Consider the following 8,575-nt stretch of genomic DNA (forward strand, 5'->3'; position numbering starts at 1 on the left):
TATCAGGACGTGAGTCGGGTCTGGTGGCCTTCGCAACGCTCGGCACGGCGACTCGCTCGGCTAGCGCCTCGCTCGGCGGTGCCTCACGTAGCTCATGGCCACCAGACACGGCGCGCCTCCGTCAGGACATCAGTGATAATGACAATGCTACAATGGCAGATAATGACATACTGAACAGTGAGGATGCCAGTATGGACATTTTGGCACCATTCAAACGTGCTGATAACGGATGATACCAGTCGAATGGGGTGCAGCTGGGAACTGGGAAGGTGTTCAAATGGCAACAGATCCAAAGACGACAATTCTTCAAATATCTATAAATATATTTATTCACAGCAATACAAAAAAAAGCGTGGCAGTGCCGCGCTATGAACTTGTAGTAGTACTTGTAGTCTGCTATTTTTGAAAAATCAAAGAACGACTGACATAGAAACATAGCTTTTTCTGAAAACTGTCAGGATTTAGAAGACATTTTTAGAATCTGATCTCAGGTCAAAATGGGTTAAACAAAACAATACACATTATATACACATTGAACACAAAATTCAGTCCTTGGACGTCCTCAAACGTCTTCTTCCCCTCTTCACAGCCGGGGCGGGGGGGATCAGAGGTCATACAGCATCTCTGCTGTGATAAAGACATTGTGAAACCAAAAAGTTACTTGAAGTTTACATTTCCCATCTCAAATGCTGTAACCAAAATAAAAATCAGTCCAACGTGTGAACTGAGCGATGCAGAGTATGAACCACCCTAAAGACGAATCATTGTGTGTATTACTACATCGAGTGACGTTGTTACATAGAAATTGATTTATTGGAGATTCTGAATTTCAATTGTACATAGTAACATTTTGTTTGATTGTAATGTAAATGTTTTCTCATGCCAATGAAGCCCATTGAATTGATATACATAGAGATTAGGGATGGAGCGCGAAACCCGATAAGCTTATCGAGTACCCAGTTTCAATAAGATTTGGGCTTGTTAGAGCATAGCGTGTCATGTTTAAACAATCAAGACAAGAGGCGATCAAGAAATAAATCTAATCACCCATGCTGGCACAAACCGGTACAAGCTTTAGTTCCACCATTATTGGTCGGACATTCATTAGACCAACAACCGACCTCAAACTCTACCCTAACCATAACCGCAAGCACTGGAGCAGCGCATGTTGGAGCGCTAGTCTGACCGCTGTTCCCGCATGTCTGACTAATGCTCCGTCGGAATTACCAAATGGATCCCAGCACGAACATGTGGGTCTAAAAGTGTATCGATACCTGCCAACCAGTGCTGCCCAGGTAAACTTATGCTTTTTAAGTGACGGTACACACATTAACAAGTTAAAGGAGATCCACCATGAATTTGACATTTTTCAAGATTTTGTCCCCCAGTGTGGACCCCGGCTCGGTTGACTTAAACATCCTGCTACCATACATATTTGTGACTTATATATAAATGTATATAATATATATATTTATGCATATGTCTCTGCAAAGTGCAAAGGGCTTGTTCATTCAAAGGGCAGTTCATTCAATTCATGGTGGAGCCCCTTTAACAGTTCCTTCAATATTATTTTCCTAAAGATACTGGTTCTGTTCAGAATTTGTCATCTCCCGTCTTTCCTCAAAATACAAAATGCTCGATAAGCCTGATCGATAAGGTGCTCGTTATCAATACAAATTAACAAATTCCATCCCTAATCCCGGACACGCTGCTCAAGAGTGCCACCCAGCGGTATAGCAGTGGTACTTCCGTGCTCAGACAGACATCGACATACAGACATACACAGCCATACACACTCAAATTTTGATTTGGGTGACTAGATTTTGATAGGTGTGACTTACAATAAGGAGGAACCCAGGTCCGCACAACCGTGACCTGATAGACCACGAGAGGGGGCAAAACAGTAGTGAATAGTAGGGGGGGATTTAGTTGCTGCGCCCCCGGTCTCTCAGTGTAGAGGAGGACAGGAGGAGGTCCCCCAGCCACTCCTCCAAAGGGCAGGTTCAGTGCAGGTTCCCAGCCATTGAAGAACTCCTGCTGTGAAGGGTATTGATAGGTTTGATTTAGTACACCAGATAAGACATATTTTGGGAGAATCGTTCACATGGTGATACAAGTGTGAAATTTGGTACAAATAATCTTTGAAGGTCACTCTTCGACTTAAGAAACCGAGCAAATTGAAAATCATAGATGGCGGCCATTTATTTCAAGATGGCCTCCATAACACCTCAACAGTGCCACAGGCTGATCACCTCCATGCCACGCCCCATTGATGAAATAATTTGTTCAAAAGTAGCCCAGACCAAGTATTAACGGCATACATTAATATACTTTCAGATGGTCGACATTTCTCGTTTAACCCATTTTGGGCAGGAACCCCTTTTGGTGTTAGCATTGTTATGCTTTAGCTATTTAAAAATCACACCCGTGTGAACTGAGTGGTGCAGTGACGTCACACACTAACCATAGCAACCGTACGTGGGGCCACGTACAGGTACACACATACATAGACACATAGATACAGACAAATGGAGTGGTTTGCACCACTCAAAAATAGCAGATCTACAAGTGGCGCGCTACAAGCTTGTAGGTCTGCTATTTTTGAAAAATCGAAGAACGACTGACATAGAAACATAGCTTTTTCAGAAAACTGTCATTTTCAAACAGACATTTTTAGAATCTGATCTCAGGTCAAAATGGGTTAAAAAAAAAATCTCTGCGTCATCAGTGCCCATACCCGAGGCGGGGTTGGTGAAAGGGCCTTTCTCTGTGGAGTTTGCATGTTCTCCCCGTGTCCCCTAGGGTAGGTACCTTGACAAAAAACATGCAGTAATCCTGGTCTCTAAACTGCCTCCCCCTGGCCAGCTGGGGCGCCTGATGGAGGGGAAAGGAACTGGTTGGAATAACGTGTTCCTTCCACGCGCTACGTCCAACCAGGGAAACTCCCCCCTGTCAGGTGTAAAGGAGCAACTTGGGCATGAAGGAAGCATGAGTTCAAGTCTGTTGCTCTCCCCATGTCCCCCATATATGGGGACTAGGTTGGCGGTAGCCTGGGCACCATTTCATTTAGGTATATGATCCTGTCGGGAGCGGATGATAGTCGGCAGGCAGGAACAATAGGCGGCAACTTCCTTTTCCCTCAAACCGATTTTTCTCAATAAAAGCTACAGGCTACAAGAGCTTTTATTGTTTGAGGGAAAAGGAAGTTGCCGCCTGTTCCTGCCTGTCGCCTACAAAACAATACTACAACATTATCATCCGCTCCCGACAGGATCATACGGACTTTTGAAACAGAGACCAGGCTTTCCTCCGAGGTGGTGGAAAGCCTGGTGAGGCGAGGTTAGGTTGGCGGAGGGTGTGTAGAGATCACATTAGATAATTGACACGGGTGAAAAATGCGTTACAAAATCGTGCGATAAAAATTATAGAAATAATTTAGTGGTCTTGTTACGAAGTAGTTAGGTAAAGTTACCTTAAGTTGTGGCAAATCTGGGAAAAAAATGCTTACCACTAGCTTTCTTCACAGATGTGTTCATAAAGGTGTCTACTATCACAGAAAAATTTGTTCCAACCCAACTCCCTTGGGAAACTTTGTGACAGCTGCTGAAAGTTGGGGTACCATACAATACATTATAAGGCAAAATGTTCTAAATTTCATTATGCTTTAAGTAGCATGTGACGTGTCAAACTAGGGTGTTTACATGATTCTGAATCCATTCCAAGCATTAGTTTTGCACGAAAAACACTCCTTGGGCTAAAAATGGCCATAACCGTCATCACAAATGTGATGAAGTCAGCACATTTGGGCATATTTGGGCAAGTGGCTATGATCAAACTAGGGGCTTTTCATGATTCTGAATCCATTCCAAGCATTAGTTTTGCACGAAAAACACTCCTTGGGCTTAAAAAGTAGCCTGGCTAATAAGCCAGACTCAAATCACACTGTCGTGTGGTATTTGAGTCTGGAGATGCTGTGTACGGATCTTGTTTCCGGGGGGCGGGTTCAAACATTTTCTCTTTGACGCAATTGGTCAGAGCTACTGTCAGTCAAAGGTCTCAAGCATTGAACGTCACTGTACCAAAGACCGCCCATATTGCATACCGTGTCCCGATTGGCCACACCAGTTCTCTGGTGTGGGAAATGGACGTACAATTGAGCCTCTCCATACCGTAATCCGCCGGCAGGCAATTTTTTTTTGCCAATGGCTGATTCGGTCTGGCTTATTAGCCAGGCTACTTAAAAAGGCCATAGCCGTCATCACAAATGTGATGAGGTCAGCACATTTGGGGACATAAGGGCACATTTGGGCAAGTTCTATGGCTGAATTTAGCCTAAACGAGTGTTTTTCGTGCAAAATGAATGCTTGGAACGGGTTCAGAATCATGAAAACCCCCTAGTTTGGCCATAGCCACTTGCCCAAATGTGCTGATTTCATCACATTTGTGATGACGGCTATGGCCATTTTTAGCCCAAGGAGTGTTTTTCGTGCAAAACTAATGCTTGGAATGGATTCAGAATGATGAAAAACCCCTAGTTTGACACGTCACATGCTACTTAAAGCATAATGAAATGTCATTATGCTTTAAGTAGCATGTGACGTGTCAAACTAACATTTTGCCTTGTCACAAAGTTTCCTAAGGGAGTTGGGTTGGAACACATTTTTCTGTGATAGACCTTTATGAACACATCTGTGAAGAAAGCTAGTGGTAAGCATTTTTTTCCCAGATTTGCCATCACTTAAGCTAATTTTCCCTTATTAAAGGCTTTCTCTTAGAGCTCCATATATGGGGATAATCTACAGTCCCATATATGGAGACGACGGCGATACCCAGCGCTGACATCAGATTAATGTAGAAACCCCAAAGATGGATATACACAGTGGTGACATCGTGACACTAGACTTGTACATCATAAAAGGCAGGTCTCAGCTTCTAAACCTCAGATACCAACGCCATAATCATCAAGATTAAAACAAAAAAGGTTTAAATACTTCACTGTATGCACAATGAATTGAGAATATATGAAAGTTTCACTATTACGGAAGAAAATTAACTTCTACAAAATATTCTAATTCATTGAGATGTACCTGTATAAAAATAAATAAAAAGTAATGACAAACACAAAAAAAACATCCTCCATCTATAATGGTGATTTTCTTTTCTACAATGTGCATAATAGGCTATAGATATGACTTGTTTTGGTTTCCGTTCTCCGTTGTACAAATTGAATATATATATATATATTGTATGATACACAGGTTTTGCATGATGTTATAATTAAACCCGCATCCCTCACCTTTGCAGGTTTGTGGCCGTTCTCGATGATTCCGAATGGGAAGATTTGTTGTGAGAAGAGGCGTGGCAGCGGGCGTGGCAGCAGGCGTAGCAGGGGCAACGCGGGAGCCCACTGCTGCCCACGTGGGGGTGGGCAGCGCTTTAGCAGGTTGTCCAGGAAATCACCAAAGGTGTCCTCGGGAGTCAATGTTTGCGCTCTTTGGAAATAGGGCAAATGGGTTACACCATGTGACCTATTTGGAGGTTTGAGGCCCACCCACCCCACCCATATGTCCTGAACAACGATGTTATAAGCAGCCATACCTGTAGATGAGGAAGACAAGAAATAATTTTAATTAACAACTGGGCTATTGAGGAAATTCCAACAGCAAACTTGCAGCAGTAATGTAAATACGTAGGAGTCATATTTTGCCATTTTTACAAATTGCAGCATTTAACTCCCATTTAATTTGGTTATATTCATGTAGAAAACAGAAGAAATGATTATTATAACTAAGGCTAGCGAAATAATCTAGAATATTATTTTTTACATAAAAAAATGTAAACGAATTCTACAAACCTAATTTGAGATTAAGTAGAAGCAGTCATGGAGGTAGGCTGTGCACACATCATCATTAGCAGATGACTTGGGTTTAGGTTTAGAAAATGGGGTTGCTAATATTTTAATAAGTGTCCCATGGGAACATTTCAAGACGGGAACCTGTTTGATTTATTGCTGCCATGTACACTATAGTATATATAGCAACATGAATACTTGACTGAATACAACATGAATAAGCTTCAGGAAGCTTCAGTCTGATAATCAGGCTACAGGGAGACCCCTATTATATTCAACAAACACGCTAGTCTATAGCAATGATTACTTTTGAGTGACCGTCATATACATTTCTCTCGATTTATCATCATGCTTCGGCAGGTTTGCACGAGTTGTCTCTGTCCGTCCAGCAGACAGATTCATGGCGCAACGTTAGCTTAGCATGCCATCACACAATGTTATGAGAGCGGGAAACTCGTAAGCTGTTTTAACAAACGTCCGTCCGTTGCTGAAAACCACTCAAACTAACGCAACAAATGTCCATGTAGCGATACAGATGAGGACATTTGGACGTGTTTTAATTACATGTTTAATGTTAAAAATCGTCATTGTGCATGTTTCACCAACCTACTTGTGCAGGAAGGAAGAGAAGAGAGGAATAAGAAGAGGAAGTGGACGAACCTTCGCAGAGAAGTGTTGCCACATTGTGTGAGAAACAAGCAACCAGGTCCATGAAAAGAAGCCTGACTAAGGCTATTTGAAACTAGCAGATCTACAAGCTCACAACGCGTCGCAATGCGACGAGCTGTGAGCTTGTAGATCTGCTAGTTTTAAAACAATTATGGAAAAACAAATATGGAATATTGTTTGAAACATTTTAACAACACAAATCTTGTTGTTCCTTCTGGCACAAACATTTTTAAATGTAGGGTCCTTAGTTGGACAAATACATTAATGTGGAGGTGATGAATTGAAAATGGTGGGCCCTATTGTAAACAAGTGTAATGCTTTATGGTGTCGTCCACTCACTGTTAACAGTTTTTGTATTGAGTTGTACTTGAAATGTACGGTAATTCTGCAAACTGTTAAAGCAATCAATCAAAAACCTTGACATGGAGATGTGTGAGAATCACTGCTTTAAACAACATTAGGAAACGAGACCAAATAAACAACTTGTTTATTTAAACAAATAAACAACTTAGTTGTTTATTTAGTGTAGTTGTTACAACTACACTTTAGAAACAAGCCCCAAAAAACTCAACCCGAACTACCAATATTTATAACCAACTTTACAGAAAAACAAGACCAAAGTCGTTTATAATAAGCAGACATGGCAACACTGGGATGGAGAGCAGCAGTGTTGCCAACTCTCATGAGAGAAATAAGCCAACCCAACTCCAAAAACAAGCCAAAACAAACCCAATAATATGCCCATATAATCCTAATAAAAAATATTTGATGCATTTATCATTATGAATACTATGCATGTCTATGATAATTAATGTTTTAGTAATTTATTATACTAATGATTAGCCTATAAAGAAAAGAAAAGGATCTCTGAAAAAAAAAAAGCCAAAAGTCGCAGGAAATAAGTAGACTTGGCAACCCTGTTCGCGAGATTGGCAAACATAACTGCATTACCGCCACCTACTGTATTCTTGGAGTTGGATGGATTTTATTTTATCATTGAACACTGTTTACACACATGTACAACGAAATTGATCTGTTGGCATCACTCCAATGCAGTACAAAAGTAATCATAATGTGTTAGTAGTAGCACCCAGTAGGTACCAATAATAAAAAGCAGTAAGAAATAAACAGTGTACAGTCAGTGAAGAGTTCATATTTTTGAACCGGGGTGGGGGGGGGACTCTATCTCTTGGTCAGAGAGTTCAAGAGGACAATGACTGAGGGGGGAAGAAGCTGTTTCTGGATCTGGTGGTTGAAGTCTTGAGGCATCTGTAGCCCTTTCTCTGTGAAGGGGAGGGGTGGAACAGCGGTCTGTTGTTGGGGTGGGAGGCATCCTTGATGATGCTGAGGGCCTTAGACTGGCAGTGCTGTTTGTGGATGGACTCAATCGATGGTAATGAGGAGCCTATAATACGCTGCACAGTTTTCACCACCTTCTGTAGTGATTTCAGCTCTGCAACAGTTCAGTTTCCGTACCAAGCTGTAATACAGTAGGTCAATGTACTTTCAATGGTACAGCGGTAAAAGGTAAGAGTCAGGTGGGATAGCTTGACTTTCCTTAGTCTCCTCAAGAAAAAGAGACGCTGGTGGGCCTTCTATATTCTTACTACTACCGGTATTTACAAAAACATGGAATCTCTGGCTCAATGCCTTTAATTATAATTTCTTTATGCAATTTCTTTTGTAATATCTCACCCTTTTTAATTTTTCATCCTTTACTTAAATACAATCTCACATTTATACGACAGTCTAATGTAAATGTATTTAATACACATGTTACATGAAAAAACGAGATATTTATTTTTATTTATTTTTAGGAATAAAATGTGATGTAAATCAGATTAGATTTTTTTATAATGGGATTAATCTAGAGTTGCAATACCCTCCATTGACTCCCCACTCATCCAATTTGCGTTTGCGATCTGCTTGTTGCGAAAGCAATGAGCACTAACTATGAGACCTAGCAGAACATGTCGGTGTGTCACACTGTAACAACACCCACCCGCCACCAGAGGGCCACACACACACACACACACACACACACACACACACACA

The 8,575-nt window shown here is 41.4% G+C and overlaps 1 long non-coding RNA gene across 1 annotated transcript; it reads right to left on the reverse strand.

The window, feature by feature from the left end:
• Positions 1–302: 302 nt before the first annotated feature.
• LOC306914148 lies at positions 303–5,514 on the reverse strand. Its single transcript, XR_013788653.1, has 3 exons — positions 5,297–5,514; positions 1,842–2,037; positions 303–627 (listed from the first exon to the last, which is right to left on the reverse strand). It is a non-coding gene; the product is annotated as an uncharacterized lncRNA (long non-coding RNA).
• Positions 5,515–8,575: the final 3,061 nt, after the last annotated feature.

Source organism: Electrona antarctica (assembly GCF_951216825.1).
Source record: "Electrona antarctica genome assembly, chromosome: 21".
NCBI classification, from domain to species: Eukaryota; Metazoa; Chordata; class Actinopteri; order Myctophiformes; family Myctophidae; genus Electrona; species Electrona antarctica.